Source organism: Equus asinus, chromosome 2 (assembly GCF_041296235.1).
Source record: "Equus asinus isolate D_3611 breed Donkey chromosome 2, EquAss-T2T_v2, whole genome shotgun sequence".
In the NCBI taxonomy this organism is placed as follows: Eukaryota; Metazoa; Chordata; class Mammalia; order Perissodactyla; family Equidae; genus Equus; species Equus asinus.
In genome coordinates, this window is record NC_091791.1 from 163296679 (window position 1) to 163316498 (window position 19820).

Below are 19820 nucleotides of genomic sequence, written 5' to 3' on the forward strand. Positions count from 1 at the left end.
TTTATCATGTTTTCCTCTCATCCCTACTTTCTGTCAACTAATAGTGAAAGCAAACTGGAATGATGAGAATATACATAAAAGCAAGATGGAATATGTTGGAAATGAGAAAAGTCGATATCATAAGTCATTTAAACAGCTGATGAATGACATAGACCTCATTAATCTTTTGGTTTTGCTTAATCTGTTAATTTGAGAACAGAATATTGCAGTAAAGGTGTTGATAATAGGTAAAATATGTTGCAGCTCACACATTGTAATGATACTATGTTGATTTTTGGTTCTTGTTTTCACATATTTGAGAAACTGTATAACTATACGCTTTTCATTCCTGATGAGGACATTGAAACATCAGTAATTCTATGACATATTATCATCTGCATAATCACAATTTCCTCCATGTTTTCTTAAAACGTAATTTCAGCAGCGGCCCAGTTAGCTGGATCAATGCACGGAAGGACTCATTCGGTTGTGTCTGAGTTTCTGTTTGCTGGGACTCATTCATTCAGGGGAGATGCACTTTCTCCTCTTGGTGTTCTCCTCTGTGCTGTATGTGGCAAGCATGACTGGAAATCCTTATTGTGTTTTCTGTGATCACTGGTTCTCATTTACATTCTCCGATGTATTTCCTCTTGGCTAGTCTCTCCTTCATTGACTTAAGAGACTTCTCTGTCTCTTCACCCAAGATGGTTTATGAGCTTTTCAGAAAACATAAACTCATTTACTTTGGAGTTTGCATTGCTCAGATCTTCTTCATCCATGTCATCGGTGGTATGGAGATGGTGCTGCACATAGCCGTGGCCTTTGACAGATGTGTTACCCTATGTAAGCCTCTCCACTATCAGACTACCATGAGCCCATGAATATGCATTTTGATCTGGCTGCTGCCTGAACCCTTGGAGTCAGTAACTCACTGTTCCAACTAGCATTTATTGTTAATTTATCTTTCTGTGGTCCTAACATATTGGACAGCTTTTACTATGATCTTCCTTGCCTCCTCAGACTTGCCTGTACAGATACCTACAGATTACAGTTCACAGTCACTGTCAACAGTAGGTTTATCTGTGTTGGTTCTTTTTGTATTCTTCTCATCACCTACATTTTCATCCTGGTAACTCTTCGGATACGTTCCTCAGCAGGTTCATCCAAGGTCCTCTCCAATTTGTCAATTCACATCACTGTGGTCCTTTTGTTCTTTGATCCGACCATGTTTGTCTCTGCACGGCCATATCCCAATTCACAGATGGACAAGTTTCTTGCTATTTTTGATGCAGTTCTCACTCCTTTTCTGAATCCAATCATCTATACATTCAGGAATAAAGACGTGAAGACAGCAATGAAGAGAGTATGCAAACAGTTTGTGACTTACAGGAAGATACCATACACTATATGATTCAGCCACCTCACTAACCATGGAGTAGCCTTTTGTTTCTATCTTTGATATTTTAAATTCAGAAACTTTGAGGCATTAAATAGTGACTTGAGTATTATAATATCTGAAACATAATTATTATCTGACAAATGTATTTATGCCTTGTGAAGACTCAGACATGAAAACACTATACCTCTTTATCTATGCAAGTCTCATTTAAATTCTTTCAGCAATGTCATGTAGTTTTCAGTGAACGGGTCTTGCATATCGTTTTTGATATTTATCACTAAGTATTTCATTTTTTATTGCTGTTTTAAATGATATTTGTTGTTTCAATTTACAAATTTTTTTGTGAAAATATAGAAATATAAAAGATTTTTTGTTTATTGACATTGCATCTTGCGAGTTTCCAAAATCTATTACCTCTACTAGTGTTTTATACAGTAAGTACGATTTTCTTCATAGATGATCATGATGTCAGCTAATAAAGACATTTTACTTCTTTTATTCTAGTATGGATCTTTTTACTCTTTTTTGTTGCCTTATTATTGTACTTGCTAGGTCAAATGGTGCAATGCTAAATAGACGTGTTTAGAGTGGACAACCTTGACTTGTTCCTTCTCTTATGAGAAAAGCATGCAGTCTTTCATCATTAAGTATGATGCTAACTTAAGTATGATGTCATAGATGCCTTTTATTAAGCTAAGGAAGTTCCTTTCTATTAAGTTTGCTGACAGCTTTTAAAAATCAGGAATGCATGTTGGACTTTGTAAAATGCTTTTTCAAGTTTAGTATCAGGGTAATGTGTGCCTCTTAGAATGTATTTCTTCATTGTAAATTTATGGAAAGAGATCTTCAGAATTGATATGTCTTCTTTCTTAAATCTTTGGTAGAATTCACCAGGGAAGTCATCTGGGCCTGGAGTTTTCTCTGTGGGAAGGTTTTTGACTATAAATTCAATTTTTGGTAGTTTATGCTTTCCAAGAAACTTATACATTCATTTATGTTGTCAAATTTATTGGAATAAGTGGTTCTTAATATTCCCAATTCCTTATGAAAGACCGGTAAGACCTGAAACATATTCATCTCCTCACTCTGAATATTGGTAGCTTATGTCTTTTCTCTTTTTGATCTTATCAGTGTGGCTAAAGGTTTTTAATCTTTTTTGATTTTCTCAGAGAATCATATTTTCGTTTCATTGATTTTTCTCTATTTTCTCTGCTTTCTATTTTTTAATCTCTGCTCTCATGGTTTATATTTATATTTTTCTCCTTCTTTTGTTTGCAATGTACTTTCTTTTTCTAGTTTCTTTAGATGGAAACAATAGTTATTCATTTGAGACTTTTATTCTTTTCAATATAAGCATTTAGTTTTATTGATTTCCCAATAAGCATTGCTTCAGTTGCATCACATACATTTTCATATATCCTGTTTTCTTTTCAGTCAGATCAAAATAATTTCTGAGTATCCTTTTAATATCTTTAACCTGCATTATAATTCTTTTTGAAAATTACCAGCTATTATTTTGTTATTGAGTTTAATTTGTTTTCATCATAGGCAATTACCTACTTTGTATGATTTGAATACTTCTAAATTTATGGAGACACGAGACTTGTCTTATGGTTCATGAAACAGCAGGTTTCTATCTCACCTCATATTGAGCACAGAACCACCTGCAGATCCTGGTCCTTTGGGACAACTCAGAACATAGGAAAAGGGAGGGCGTTCTGTTACAACTCACGCTGCTCTGGGAGGTTGCAAGTAAGATGAGAACTTAGGTTTTTCTCTAGAAAGAAGGGAAGGAAGCAAATGGGGCCTAATTCCTAGAATTCAGACTCTCCTTTGTCATATGTCTATCTTGCTCATACAAAGTGCCAAAAAATTGGAAGACCTCAGTCTTTTGGGTCAGCTAGCAAAACAGAAAAGGGGTAGGTGTCCTCTTACAGCTGGCACTGTTCTATGTGCTTGAGAAAAATCACAGAACTGAGGCTTTTCCTCTTGAATGGAGGACAGGAAGTAAAGGAGCCTTGTCTCCAGCCTTAAGGCACATGTTCTGAGGAGTTGCTCTTTATCTTGCTTCATACTAAGCATTGATAACTGATGAAGGCCTCTCCCAGTTAAAACCAGTCTATTAAGACAGGGAGAGAAGGCTGCTTCTTCACAAGCACAGAAAACAAAACAAAACTAGAAGAAATTTAAAGAATCATGGAACGCAACACTATTCAAGAAGAAAGCAAATTCCCACAACCAATCCAAAAGAAATGGAGATCTGGAATTATCTGCAAAGAATTAAAAATAATCATCCTAAAGAAGGTCAATGAGTTAGAAAAGAACAGGATAGACAATTAAAGGGTATCAGGAAAGCAAATGAGAGCAAAATGAAAATATCAAAAAAGATATAGATATAATGGAAAAAAGAACCAAGAAGAAATCTTGGAGCTAAAGAATAGAATATCTGATCTGATAAGTTCATTAGTGGGATTCAAAGGCAAACTTGATCAAGCAGAAGAATCAATTATCTTCAAGATAGGTCATTTGAACTTATCTGGTCAGAGAAGCAAAAAGAAAAAGAGAATAAAAAAGAGTGAGGAAAGCCTCAAAGACTATGGAATCACAACAAGCAAACCAATATATGCATCATGGAAGATCCAGAAGGAGAACAGTGAAAGATAAAGAGGAAGAAATTGTATTTAAAGAAATAATGGCTGAAAATTTCCCAAATCTGCAGAAGAATATGGATATCCAGAATCCTCAGGCTCCAAGGACTCTGAATAGATTCATATTAAAGAGATAATACACTGAGACACATTATAACCACATTGTCAAAAGCCAAAGACAAAGAGAATTTTGAAAGGAGCAAGAGAAAAGTAACTCATCTTATACAAGGGAACCCCGATAAGACTGTCAGTAAATTTTTCAGCAGAAAGCTTGAAGGCCAGAAGACAATGGGGTGATATATTCAAAATGATGAAAGAGAAAATCTGCTAACCAAGAATACTACACCTGGCAAAGCTTTCTCTCAAAAATGAAAAAGAGATAGACTTTCCCAGACAAAGAAAAGGTGAGGGAGTTCATCAAAACTTAATCTACCTTACAAGAAAGGTTAAAGAGAATTCTTCAAGCTGAAACAAAAGTATATGAATTAGCATGATGAAAAATATGAAAGTATAGAACTCATTGGTAAAGGTAAATATATAGTTGAATACAAAATATACTAATACTGTAATGGCAGTGCATAAATCACTTTCAATCCTATCAAAAAAGATAAAAGGCAAAAGTAATAAAAAAAGTTAACTAGAGTAACTTAATGGATACACAAAATAAAAAGATTTAAATTGGGAAATTAATAACATAAAATGTTTGTTGGGGAGGGAGACGTGAAAGTGTAGAATTTTTGTATATGATCAAACTTAAGGTGTTATAAGCTTAAAATATTCTATTATAACTGTAAGATATTTTATGTAAGCCTCATGGCAAACACAAATGAAAAACGTGTATCAAGTATGCAAAATATAAACAGGACAGAATCAAAGCACACCACTACAAAATAAATAAACATCCAATCACAAAGGAAGATAATAAGAGATAAAAAAAAGGAACAAAAGAACTACAAAACAGTCAGCAAACAATTATTAAAATGGTAATAATAAGTTCTCACCTATCTATAAATACTTTAAACATAATGGACTAAATTCTCCTACCAAAAGATATAGAATGACTAAGTGGAAAAGAATCAAGATCCAACTCACTTTAGCTTTAAGGACAGCCATAGGCTAAAAGTGGAGACGGAAAAAGATATTCCATGCAAATGGTAACCAAAAGAGAGTGCAGGAGTGGTTATTTTTATGTCAGAGAGAACAGACTTAAAATCAAAAATTGTCACACGAGACAAAGAAGGGCATTATATGATAATAAAGGAGTCAGTTCATTAAGAGGATACAACAATTGTAAATACATATGCACCCAACAATGACCACCTAAATGTATAAAATGTATATTGACAGATCTGAAGGGAGAAATAAATAGAAATAATGTAATAGTAGGGAAGTTCAATACCCTACTCTCAACAATGGATACATCATTCAGATGCAAATCAATAAGAAAACAATGAATTTGAACAATTGTGGAAACCAAGTGGACCTAAGAGACATATACAGAAATTTACGTCCAATTGTAACACAATAAACATCCTTGTCAAGTGCACACAGAACATTCTCTAAGATAGATCTTGGAGATACTTGCTTCAAACAAGTCTTAACAAATTTAATAAGACTGAAATAATTTCAAGTATCTTTTCTGACCACAATGGTATAAATCTATAAATCAATAACAGAAGGAAAATTGGAAAATTCACAAATACGTGGAAATTAAACAACTCACTGCTGAAAAACCAATGGATCAGAGAAGAAATCAAAAGGGAAATAAAAGTAATTAAAAGGGAAATAAAGTAAGCTGAGACAAACAATAAAGTGAAAAGGAAACACAACATACCAAAACTTGTGGAATGCAACATAAACAATTCTAAGAGGGAAATTTGTAGTGATAAATGTCTACATTAAGAAAGAAGAAATATCTCAGATTAATAACCTAACTTTACACCTCAAGGAAGAAGGAAAAGAAGAAAAAACTAAGCCCAAAATTAGCTGAAGGAAGAAAATAATAAGATTAGAGTAGAAACAATTGAAACAGAGATAAGAAAAATAATGGTAAAGCTAAAACTAACAGGTATTTCCTGTAAAAGATGAATGAAATGTAGAAACATTTTGCTAATCTAATAAGAAAAAAAAAAACAGAACACCCAAATAAATAAAATTATAAATGAAAGAAGAGACATTACAAATGATACCACAGAAATACAAAGGATCATAATGATTACTAAGAAAAATTATATGTCAACAAATTGAATCACCTGGAAGAAATGAACAAATTCCTAGAAATGTATGACCAATAAGACTGAATCATGAAGAGATAGAAAATCTGAACAGACCATTAATGAGTAAGGAGATTAAATTAGTAATCAAAAACTTTCCAACAAAGAAAAGCCCAGGATCAAATGGCTTCATGGTCAGTTCTACCAAACATCTACAGAGGAAGTAACGTAAATCACTCTCAAACTCTTACAAAAAATTGAGGAGGAGTGAACACACCAAAACTCATCTTTTGAGGACAGCATTACCCTGATACCAAAGCAAGCCCATGATACTACAAGAAAAGGAAACTACAGGCCAATAATCCTGACAAATGTAAATGTAAAAATCTTCAACAAAATACTAGCATACCAAATTCAAAGCACATTAAAAGATCATACACCGTAATCAATTTGGTTTTATCTAGGATGCAAGGATGGTTCAACATACGCAAATCAATAAATGTGATATATCACATTAGCAGAATGAAGAAGAAAATTAATGTGATCATCTCAATAGGTACAGAAAAAGCATTTGACAAAATGTAATATTGTTTCATGATAAAGACTATGAACAAATTACATGTAGAAGAAATATACTTCAACATAGTAAATGCCATATAGGATAAGCTTACATTCAACATCATACTCAATAGTGAAAAGGTGAAAACTTTTCCTCTAAGATCAGGAACCAGACAAAGATGACTGCTCTCCATTTTTCAACATAGTACTGGAAGTATTAGTCAGAGCAATCTGGTGAGAAAAAGAAATAAATTACATCCAAATCAGGAAGGAAGAAATAAAATTGTCTCAGCAGATGGCATGACATTATTTGAGAAAACCCTAAAGACTCCACCAAAAAACTGTTAGAAGTAATAAATGAGTTCAGTAAAGTTGCAAGACAGAAAATCAACATAATCGGTTGCATTTCTTTACACTAACAATGAGCTATTTGAAAAATAAATTAAGATAACAATAACTTACAATGGCATCGAAAAACACGAAACACCTCGAAGTAAATTTAACCAAGGATGTGAAACATCTGTATGCTAAAATTTAAACGATGACGAAAGAAATTGAAGAAGATCCAAGTAAATGAAAAGATATTCTGTGTTCAAGGATTGGAAAAATTAATATTGTTAAAATGTCCACACTCCACAAAGTGATCTATGAATTCAGTGAAATTCTTATCAGAATTCCAATGGCATTTTTCACAGAAATAGAACAAACATTCCTAAAATCCCTATGGAACCACAAGGGCTCTTGAATACCCAAAGCAATCTTGAGCAAGAAGAACAAAACTAGAGGCTTCACACTGTCTGATTTCAAATGTTACAGAGATATAGTAATCAAAACTGTATGATATTGGCACAAAAACAGACAAATAGACCAACTGACTAGAATAAATAACTCAGAAATAAATCCACAGATATATTGTCAATTAATTTTTGATAAAGTCACTAAGAACATACAATTGGGGAAGGATCGTCTCTTCAATAAATGGTGTTTGGACATTCAATATCACATCCAGAAAAATGAAATTGGATCCTTGTCTCACAACATACATAAAAATAAACTCAAAATGGATTAAAGACTTAAACATAAACTCTAAAACTACAATAGGAAAATATAGGGGAAAATCTTTTTTTTCATTTGTCTGTGCAATGATTTCTTTTAAACGACACTAAAAAAAACACAAAATAAAAGCAAAAATAGATGAGTGGGATTGTATCTAATTAAAAAGCTTCTGCACAGTAAAGAAAACAATCAACAGAGTGAAAAAGCAACTCATGGGATGAGAAAAAAAATACAAACCATAAGTCTAATAGGGGTTAATATACCCTAAATGTATAAGGAACACCTACAATTAAACAGAAAGAAAATAAATAACCCGATTAAAAAATAGGCAAAGGACTTAAATAGATACTTCTCAAAAGAAGACTTACAAATGGTCAACAAGTTTATGAAAAGGTGCTTAACATCACTAATCATCAGTGAAATGCAAATCAAACCACAATGAGATATCACTTCATACTTGTTAGAATGACTATTATAAAAAACGCAAAGGACAACAAGGTTTGCAAGGATGAGGAGAAAGGGGAACACTTGTATACTGTTGGTGGGAACGTAAATTGGTACAGCCATCATGGAAAACATTATGGAGGTTTTTCAGAAAATTATAAATAGAACTACTATATCCATATCTTGAAAAGATATCTGCATTCACTTATTCATCACAGCATTATTCACAATACCATGATATGAAAACCACCTAAGTGTTTGTTCATGGATAACAAAACTGTGACATAAATATATATGTACATCAATCACATTGATATACACACCCACATATACAATGGAATATCATTAAGCTTTTAAAAAGAAGGAAATCTTGTTAGTTGTGACAATATGGATGAACCAGGAGGATATTGTGCTAGGTGAAATGAGCCAGGCACATAAAGATGAATACTGTATGATCTCACTTATATGTGGAATCTAGAAACTTTGAACTCATAAAAGCAGAGAGTAGAATGGTGATGACCAGAGTTGAAGGGCAGGGGAAATGGGCAGACATTGGACAATGGGTGCAAAGATCCAGTTTTATAGGATGAATAAGTTCTGGAGACCTAATGTACTTCAGGGTGACTATAGTTAATGCCATTGTATTGTAAAAATAAAATTTGCTAAAAGAGTGAGTAGAAGTTAAGTGTTCTCACCACAGATACAAAAAGAGGTAGCTATGTAAGGTGATGGATATATTATTAGCTTATATATTATAAGTTTCACAATGTTTATGTATCTCCACATGCCATGTTGTACAATTTAAATATATACAACTTTTAATTCCAATTATACCTCAATAAAATGGAAAAAAGTAAACATACTGAATTATGAGACAGGGAATGTTTAAAAAGTTACTCTAAAAGATGCTGAATATCATTCATCATTAGGGATTTGTAAAATAAAACAACAATAAGATACCACTGCACATCTATCAGAATGGCTAAAATTCAAAACACCCACACCCGTAAATGCTTGTGAGGATGTGGAGCAAGAGGAACTCTCATTATGTGCTGATGAGTATGCATAATGGTGTAGCCACTTTCAAAGACAGTTTGACAGTTTCTTACAAAATTAAATATACTCTTACCATACCATCCATCAGTGATGCTCCTTTGTATTTTCCCAAAGTAGTTGAAAATTTATGTCCACACAAAAACCTACACATGAATGTTCATAGCAATTTTATTCATAATTGCCAAAACTGGAAGCAATCAAGATGCCTTTCAATAGGTAGATGCATAAGCAAACTGTGGGCATCCATACAATGGAATATTACTCAGTGCTAAAAAAAAGTGAACTATCAAGACACTCAATGTTATGGAAGAAACTTAAAGACATTATTAAGTGAAATAAGCTAATCTGAAAAGGCTACATACTGCATGATTCCAACTATGTGACATTCTGGAAAAGGCAAAACTATGGAGATAGGAGAAAGATCAGTGGTTGGGAGGACAGAGGGAGGGATAAACAGGTGGAGCACAGGGCATTTTTAAGGCAGTGTAACTTTTCTATATGTTGCTGTAAGGATGGGTACACGTCATTATACATTTGTTAAACCTATAGAATCTGCAACACCAACAGTGAACACTCATGTAAACTATGCACTTTAGTTAATAATGATGTGACAATGTTCTTCATTGATTGTAACAAAGCATAGCATTGAAATGTTGATGGTGGGGGGAGTTTGGGGGTGAGGGTGTGTTGGAGGTTACATGGGAACTCTTTACTTTCTGCCCACTTTACTGCAGCCTAAAACTATCATAAAAATAAAGTATATTAATGAAAAGACCACAAACAAAAGACTCATTTGGTAAACAATGCTCAAGTTCATGGTAGGAAGTATCACTAGAAGTGGGGATAGATAATGACCCAAACTCTTGTGCTGTTTTTATTCTATAAGTCACCAACTTTCTGATGCAGTTTTCAAAATTTGGTGGCCCCAAATTTAACCATGTGTCACTAGAAATAATATTTATCTGGGGGAGAACTTAAATATTTCTTTTGCTTAAGTTACCCTTAAGCACGTCTAAATCACAAAGATGGGGAAACTTTAAATGTAGCATGCTCCCTGGTGATGATTTATGTGTGCTTGATTATTTTAATGCTAGGGAAAAAATCTTGTAGGATAGTGGCAATGGCATGATTAGCAGTCTGTAAAGAACTCTTTGTGAAAGAGAGAACATAACCTCTATGGGGCTCTACCTGATGGGGAAAAAAATGTTGGTGGGACACTAACAATAATAATTAGTGAGAGAGCTACTAGTAATTTACTAGCTTATTATCTTTCTTAAACTGGGAGGGAGATGTTTTCAGTTGTGAGGATGACAACAAATCTACTAGTATTTGTCCCTGAGATCCAGAGATGTTAGATGTTTTGATACAAGATGTTAAATGTAAGGGACAGTTCCAATCTTGTATGTACCACTTCCATGTGATCATGGAGAGCTGCTGTGCACATCCAGTTTTATAGCTTGGTGGGTTACAATGCCAAGTTTATGATGGGAAGATCAGGTTGCACACATCTTGGTGACACTTGTTCAAGTGTTCAATCTCTACTGAGGCCCAGAAGCAAGACAAAGTTCTTTCTCAAATGTAGATTAGTATCTAAAAGTAGATTTAGTGTCTGCAGAAGATGGCACATATGTGCTCCCAAAACCTAAATGTCTGGGTTGTGATTCACCTATAGATACCTTCCAAAGGCAACTTTCAATGTCCCTCTATGTCACAGATGCTTTATAGCATTTGCTGGATCATATACATCAAGTGTCAGAGCAGCTTTCAAGGCAGTCTGGGGCTGCTTTAGAGCCTTCTCTGATTCTAGGCCTTTTTCAAAACTGGAAATCATTGGATTACTTGGTTATTAGATTAGAATATCATACTGAAGTGATGCAACTGCTATCTCTAAAATATTAAGTGGCACAGAGAGTTATCACTATTACTTAGTGGTAGATACAGTAACACAAGATGCAGCAACTTGTCCACTTTGTGCAAGATATCTTGGCCATCCTCAGACCACTGTGCCCCTAGAAATTTCACTCAGGTGACAGCCCCTGAATATGTTTCAGATTTATTTTCCACCCTATGACATACATTTATGTCTTGCCAACATATCTAGAATTGTTGCTACTTCCTGCTTAGTAGGGCAAATTGACATATTTACAATATAATGAGCCATCGTGCTGTTCTTTGGAATGGAGAAGCAATGGAGTTCCCTGCAAATTAGATGATGACATAGGACTTGGAATGCTGATGTATTCTAGAGTAGGATACTGAAGGTTTATTTTTGTCTCTATTTGCTAGGAGAAAACTGTTTATGATGACCCTTGCTAACAGGTGTCAAGAAAAAAAAAGATGTTTGCCTGATTAATAGATGTATACCTGGTATCGGGGCAATTAAATTCATCTAGCACAGAAGCTGGCATTAAGTCACCACTTAACTTTCTCCAAGATCCACTTGCCTTCTGCATGGGCTAATAGGTGACTAAGAATATGATAGGAATCACCAACCTTTCATTTTTCAAGTCTATGATGGTGTCACTAATCTTCAAAGTTGCTCTGGGAATTTGATATTGTTTCTAATTTCCTCTTTTGCTTTGTAGAGACAGTTCTAGTGTCTCGTGCTAGGCTACTGATGCTCTAACAGCTCATATCCCATGTATCAGAGAACCAGTGCAGAGATTCTTCCATTTGCTGAGCATGTCTATTCCAACTATGAATTCTAGAACTCGTGTAGTAACCACAGAGTGTGAGGACCCACTGGGCCCACTCTGAGACACAACCAAGCCAAGTTTCATTCACCATCTGAACTCTATCAGACCTTCCTCTGACTGGTGGACCACAGCAGCGTTTTAAGTCTCCAGGAATTAGCATATATTCACAGCTAGTGTCCAGGAGTTCTCCAAAAGTCTGGTTATTTCTCCTTCCCCAACATACAACTACTCTTGTAAAGGATTATAGCTTTAAGGAAAGCTATGAGAAATATTTACAGTGTACTTTATTTTGCCGTGCTGGTCCTTCTTCAAGTGGACCCAGTCTCCATTTGTTTTCAAAGGCTCTGTATTTGTCAACTGGCTCAAGTCTGGAGATTGTTGAGATGTTGTGAATCTCTACAGTTCTTAAGTCACATTTCTGATCATGAGACATAGAGATTTCCTGCTCATACAAATCAAGTAAGACTTTAATAGGCTTCCCATTTATTTCATTTGTAGAGACACTGTGATTAATTATCCAATGCCAAAAGTGTTGTCAGGTCAAACTGTTTTAATTACTGCTTTGATTCTGTGCCCAATTATGGCAACCACATCCACTTTATATCTCATAATTAAATGCTGCCACTTGGCCACTGCAACTCCAGTATCTTATCATCCCCATTGAATTCAGGGAGCGAAGTTCAATGGCAACACTCTCATTCCTAGTTCACAGCAAATAGTAATCATAGATCTTCTTCAGAATGCTAGAACTCCCTTTATGAGTTTATTTCTTATAGCCTCGATGAAGGGAATGTTCTCTGGAACATGGTAGGGAATGACTGAGCAACGGTGCAATCTCTCTCAGCCTTTGAATACCTTCTTCTCCAGTAACTATGGAGGTTCTGACAGATCAACCTCCTTCTATGTATGCTAGCTTTGGGTATAAAGTTATAGTCAACCAAATAGAGCAAATTGTCACAATTTCTTCAACACATGGTGCTGGGAAAACTGGAGAAAGATGATATTGGATTCCTATCTTACACCACTTACAAAAATTAGCTCAGACTTGAAGGGCTGGCCCAGTTACATAGTGGTTAAGTTTGCATGCTTGCCTTTGGTGGTCTGGTGTTTGCAGCTTTGGGTCTGGGTGCAGACCCAGCACCACTTGTCAAGTCATGCTGTGATGGCATCCCATATAAAATTGAGGAAAAATTGCCACAGATGTTAGCTCAGAAACAATCTTCCTCACATATACACACACAAAATTAACTCAAAATAAATTAAATAGGGGCTGGCCTGATGGTATAGTGGTTGGGTTTGACGTGCTCCATTTTGGCAGCTCAGGTTCACAGGTTTGGATACCAGGTGCAGACCTACACCACTCATCAAGCCATCCTGTGGTAGTGACCCACATACAAAATAGAGGAAATGTTGGAAGAGCTGTTAGCTCAGGTCGAATCTTCCTCAAGCAAATAAAGGAAGATTGGCAACATGCGTTATATCAGGGCCAATCCTCCTCGCCAATAAATAAATTAATTAATTAATTAAAAACTTAAAAGTAAGGCTCAATCTATAAAACTCCTAGAAGAAAACATTGGGAAGAAGCTCCTTGACATTGGTCTCGGCAGAAGTTTCCTGGATATGATACCAAAAGTACAAGCAACAAAAGAAAAATTAAATAAGTGTGACTACACCAAACTAAAAAGCTTCTTTACAACAAAAGAAAAAAATCGACAAATTGAAAAGGTAACCTACAGCATGGGAGAAAACATTCACAAGTCATATATCTGACAAGGGATTAGTGTCTATAATTTATAAAGAACCCATAGAACTCAATAGCAAAAACCCCCCAACAAACTGATTGAAAAATGGGCAGAGGCTCTGAATAGATATTTTCCCAAAGAAGAAATACAGAGGCCCACAAGTACATGAAAACATGCTCAACATCACTAATCATCTGTGAAACGCAAATCAAAACCACAATGAGATATCACTTTGTACTTGCTGGAATGGTTATCATCAAAAAGACAAAAGATAATGACAGTTGGCAAGAATTTGGTGAAAAGGGTACGTTTGTGTATTGTTAGTGGGAATGTAAATTGTTCAGCCACTATGAAAAGCAGTATTCAACTTCTTCAAAAAATTAAAAATAGAATACCAGGTGATGCAGCTGTTCCATTCCTGTGTACTTATCTGAAGGAAATGACAACACTCACTCAAAAAAATATATGCAACCCCATGTTCATTGCAGCCAAGTCCATTGGTGTCCATCAGTGAATGGTGTCATCAATGGAGGAATGGATAAAGAAAATGTGGTATATGTGTACAATGGAGTATTATTCAGCCGTAAAAAAGAGCAAAATCTTGCCATTTGTGACAACATGGATGGACCTTGAGGACTTTATGCTAAGTGAAATAAGTCAAAAAAAGACAGATATTGTATGATCTCATTTATATGTGGAATCGAACAAACAAACAAACAAATGAACTTATAGACACAGAGGGCAACTCAGTGGTTGCCAGAGGCAGGATGTGGGAGAGTGGGTGGTGGGCAAAATGTTAATAATGCTGTATTGTATATTTAAAAGTTGCTAAGAGAGTAGATTTTAAAAGTTCTCTTCACAAGGAAAAAAAATTGTATCTCTGTGGTGATAGACGTTAACTAGACTTATTGTGCTGATCATTTTACAATATATACAAATGTTGAATCATTAGATTGTACACATGAAACTAGTATCATGTTATATGTTAATTAGATCTCAATAAATCATGAGTTCTTTAAAACTGTTCTATACTATCTGGAATTAGTTTTCTGATAAAATTAGATTTAAAAGTATTAATGACCCTGTGGTCAGCAATAAAAGGGATACTGACAGTCCTTAGCATGAAGTGACTAAACAGTTAGATCAATTATCACCTATAGACACTTGCACTTGAGTGTACATAGAAGGCAAGGTTTTGGATGATCAAGTAATTGCTGTCAGAGTATTTTAGTAAAAGTAAGGAGTATGATGAGTTTGGTTGGTTCTTTGTAGGTGCACTGGAGGTCTTGGGAAAAGAAATGATGAGTTCAAGGCTTTAAATTCCCACCTCAAGACCACGTAAGGGACCAGAAAGCCTCTACAACTGCCCTAGAAGAAACTTTCGACTTTTGTAACTTTGGGGTCATGTTTTCCAGGGGAACAAAAATTCTAATATGTGGACGGCTGAGTTACAAGGCAAATTGAGTTCACAATCTCATACCGACCCTTAAATTAAAGTTATGGGATTGATTGGAGAAATGTAAAACGTTGGAAACTAGGAAAACTTATTCTGATAATACTAGGAAACTTGAATCAATCCTTAAATTCTCCCAATCCTTCTTCATTGATGGAATTTTCCCTTATCTAAAGAGATTTTCTTTGCTTATCTGAAGAAACTGTAATGGTCTCTCCTGAGTTGGTTGCCATACAGTGGCCTAATGATAATCTTTAACTCCTGACCCTTCATATTGCTCCTAGTCCTACAACCAAGGTCAAGTTCCAGAAAGCTCCAGTAAGTCAGGAACAAAGTGAGATTCATGAGAAGATGTGAAACACACCCAAAGAATTGCAAGATTTTACATATTTATATTAACAGAAATCTGGAACATACGTATGGGAATGGATCCTAAGGAGGTTGGACTAGTGTGGAAGGAATATGATGTTGAATTGGACCAAATTTAATGATATTGCTGTACTAAGCAATGATTCTGTATTCAAATATGTTAGCTCACATGTCTGGGAATGACTGTAACAGTTTCCTTTATTTGATTGACTATCAACTTAAACTGAAAGCTAGAATACAAAGAATGAGTTGATCTGCCAGAACCTCCTTAGTTTACCCTTGGAAGAAGATATTCAAAGGCTGAGGGAGATTGCAGTGCTGCAATTGTTGATGCAATTTTCCTCTCCCTGTTATTATTATTCAATTATTATTTACTTTCCTTGTTATTCAAGGGCTTTCTTTTGGCTTCATGACCAAAAATAAATCTTAGTAGGGAAAGGAAATAGTAAGTTACAGAAAGAGATGTCATCCTCAAGTGACCCATTAACCACTCTTCCCTTTAGTTACCCTGGGAAGACCAACATGATTCTAGGGGACAATTCCCATAATAGATTGATTTCCAGCTGGCAAAACCAAGTCTCTGAAGCTCCATTTGGTCACTACCCAAGTACAATTAGTGCTGTTAATTAACTGCCTTTACAATGGCAGCATTTTGTGTAACTCTTTGCCCAGAGGAGAATTATACAACAGGCAAAAACTTTCTGCCGTGTTCTAAATCCATGAAGATTCAGTTGCTTTATTCCCTGAGGCAAAGGAGCAAAATTTCCCCTGCTCATTGTGTTTCAGTATTAAAAATATGCATGCATTGATGAGGGTAGCCTCTATCAAGGGTAGTTGGATATTTGTCTCCAGAAAAGGGTTGGATGTTTTGTGTTATCATTCATTCACCATGTTTTGCTTTTGCTTTTAATTCTTTATTATTTCTTAATTGCAAAATAAAACATGATACAGAAAATCGCACAAAAATTTATAGCTTAATCGATTTTTATAAAGTAATCATCACCCAGGTCAAGATATAGAACTATGTCAGCTATCCCATCCCAGAAATTTTCTCTGTGACTCATCCCAATCACAACCACCTTTCCCCTTAAAAATAACCATGATTCTGTTATAAGCAAGAATTCCTTGCATTTTTTTAACAGGTTCATATTCCAAATGTGCATCCCAAGACCCTATTTTTTGTCTTGCCCATTGTTTTCATTTGACATGTCTTTCAAATCTCTTCTAACATGGAGATTTCCCTCCAACTTTTTTATTTTCCTTGTAATTTATTTTTTGAAAAGCTTGGGCCTTAACACTTGATTTCCCACACTCTGAATTTTGCCGTTTGCAGATTCAGTAGTATCTCAATTGAAATATGTTTTTTATTTCTCTACTCACATATAATTTAAGATTCGTGGTATTCTGTGTCTCCTAGTAGAGATAAGGAATGGAACATGTGGTTTTCTTTGTGATCCATATTAATTTTACAGTTTTTGTTGATGATATTTATAGACAGTCAGATTCGTGTGGCTGCCATTATAGGAGGATTAAGCAGAATCCAAAAGTTATAGAGTCTTTTTATGATATTTACATTCAATCTGGCTTGGGTAAATTTTATTATACATTGTGTGGTAAAATTCAATTTAGGTTTCTTTTTTTCATATGGAAAACTGTTTTATCTATCTCCATTTCCTGAAAACTTACTTATGTCTCTACATGCCATTTTGAAATTTCTCATAGTTTCACATATGCATGCGACAGTTTCAGGGATTTCCAATTTCAATGGTTAAATTGTTTATCTTCATACTACACTGTCTTAATTTTCAAGCTTCATAATAAGTTATATTGTGTGTAAGTTTTTGTGTAGACATATGTTTTTGTTTCTCTTGAGCATATTCTTAAAAAAGGAGTTGTTGGCTCATATGGTAACTCTATGTTTAACATTTTGAGGAACTGACAAACTGTTTTCTAGATCAGGTAGACCATTTTGCAGTCCCATCCATGTATGAAGGTTCTGTTTTCTCCTCATCCTTGCCAACACTTGCTATAATCTGTCTTTTTGATTATAGCCTTCCAAGTGTGTATGTGAAGTACTATCTCATTGGGGTTTGATTTGCATTTCCCTAATGGCTAATGATGCTGAACATCTTTTAATGTTTTTATTGGTCATTTGAATATCTTTTTTTAAAGAAATTCCTATTTTCCATTTTAACAAGTTGTCTTTTTACTGTGAAATTGCAAGAATTCTTTATATATTCAGATATGAGGCCTATTTCAATACATCATTAGCAAATAATTTTCCATTCTGTAGGTTGTGTTTTTTCTTTCTTGATGATGTCCTTTGAGGCTGAAAAGTATTTAATTTTGAGAAGTTCAATGTTTTTTGTAGTTTGTACTTTTGGTGTCACATCCAAAAAGGTCTTACCTAATATAAGGTCATAAACATTTATTCCTATGTTTTCTTCTCAGTGTTTTTCAGTTTTAGGTCTTATATTTATATATGTTCCATTGGGAGTTAATTTTTGTATATAGTATAGGGAACAGGGTCCAACTGCATTCTTTTGCAGAAACTGTTTATCTTATGAAAAGTTTACATTAGTTTGATAAGTGATTTATACTAATATTTATGCCTAACAAGTAGAGTATGTCTGAAAATAAACATCTTGGGAGATTTTAACTTTGAGTAATAGAAACTAGCTTATGTTAAATTAAAATCCCCATAGATATCAACTATACAGTTTATACAAAATATAAATGTAACTATCTGAAGATGCTGGAGAGTAACACAAAGCAGGCAGCAACTTGAATGAGTCAGCCCTTGAAAGAAGTGTTTACACAGTTTCCTTTCTTTTTGAGGAAGATTAGCACTGAACTAACATTTCTCACCAATCTTCAACTTTATGCTGAGGAATACTGACCCTGAGCTAACATCCATGCCCATCTTCCTCTATTTTATATGTGGGACACCTGCCACAGCATGGCTTGATAAGTGGTGCATGGGTTTGTGCCCAGGATCCCAACCAGTGAACCCTGGGCCACCAAAGTAGAACACATGAACTTTACCATGCAACCAGGCCAGCCCTTATACTGTTTGTGCCTGAAGAAAATCCCTTAATCAGCATATGGTAGCTAAAAGTCAAGGAGAAAACTGTAGCCTCAAAGTACTATGAAATCAGAGGATGGAGTTGGAGACTGCAAGAGTGGCTGAAAAATGAGGGGTAAAATTTAATAAAGGAGGGGTTCTCAGTAACGGTAGTCCCAAATTTTGTTAATGATCTTCACTTAAATCTTTGGCTCTCCTCTAAAGCACACATAACTTCTATAGACTTTGAGATTACTAGTGAAAAGTAAAAGCTAAGAGGCCAAAAATTTTGATCAGTTTGAGTAAGGCAGACAGAATTTGGAACATAAGTCCAGTCATATTAATTATATGATAGAGCAAGAATAAGTACTCTTCAGAGGAAGATAATGGAATCTAGAACCTGTAGAATGCATTGTTTACAATATCTGGTTCAGATGAAAACAATTAAACATACGAATATAGGAAAATGTGAAGTCTGATTAAAAAGGCAGTCAATAAATGATAACATCAGGATGATTCAAATGTTGGAATTAGGGGACAATGATATTAAAGCAGCTATTATAAATATACTCAAGGATTTAAAAAAACTATGTGGACGTAATGAATATACAGATAAGAAACAGCAGAGAAATGGAAAATATAAAAAGAACCTAATGGAAATTCTACATGGGCTAAATAGTAGATTGAATGCTTCAGAAAAGTAAGTTAATGTGAAGATAGAGCAATAGAAATCATATTATCTGAATAAACGTGAAAAAGAAGATTAAAAAATAAGAAGTGAGCCTAAGTAGCCAGTGGGATAATATCAAGCAGTCTAATTTATGTGTAATTGGAGTCCCTGAAAGGAGAGAGAATGGAATGAAAAGTTTATTTGCTGAGTTAATGCATTGAAACCCCCAGACTTGGTGTAAACAAAATGACATGCATATCCAAGCAACTCAATGAAATCCAAGTGGGCATATGCACAAATGAAGATAACCACATCTAAGCATATCATAGTTAAACTATTGAAGACCAAATAGAATATCTGGAAAGCAGCAAGAGCAAAACAACTTATTACTTACACAAGACAAATTATAAGAATCGTGGCCAACATCTCAATAGAAATAATAGAGGTCAAAAGATAATAGAATGGCAACTTAA

General features: G+C 34.7%; 1 pseudogene; it reads left to right on the top strand.

Moving 5' to 3' along the window:
- The first annotated feature begins 444 nt into the window (after positions 1–444).
- On the top strand, positions 445–1390 carry LOC106833341 (olfactory receptor 4F3/4F16/4F29-like; annotated as a pseudogene).
- The last annotated feature ends 18430 nt before the right edge of the window (positions 1391–19820 follow it).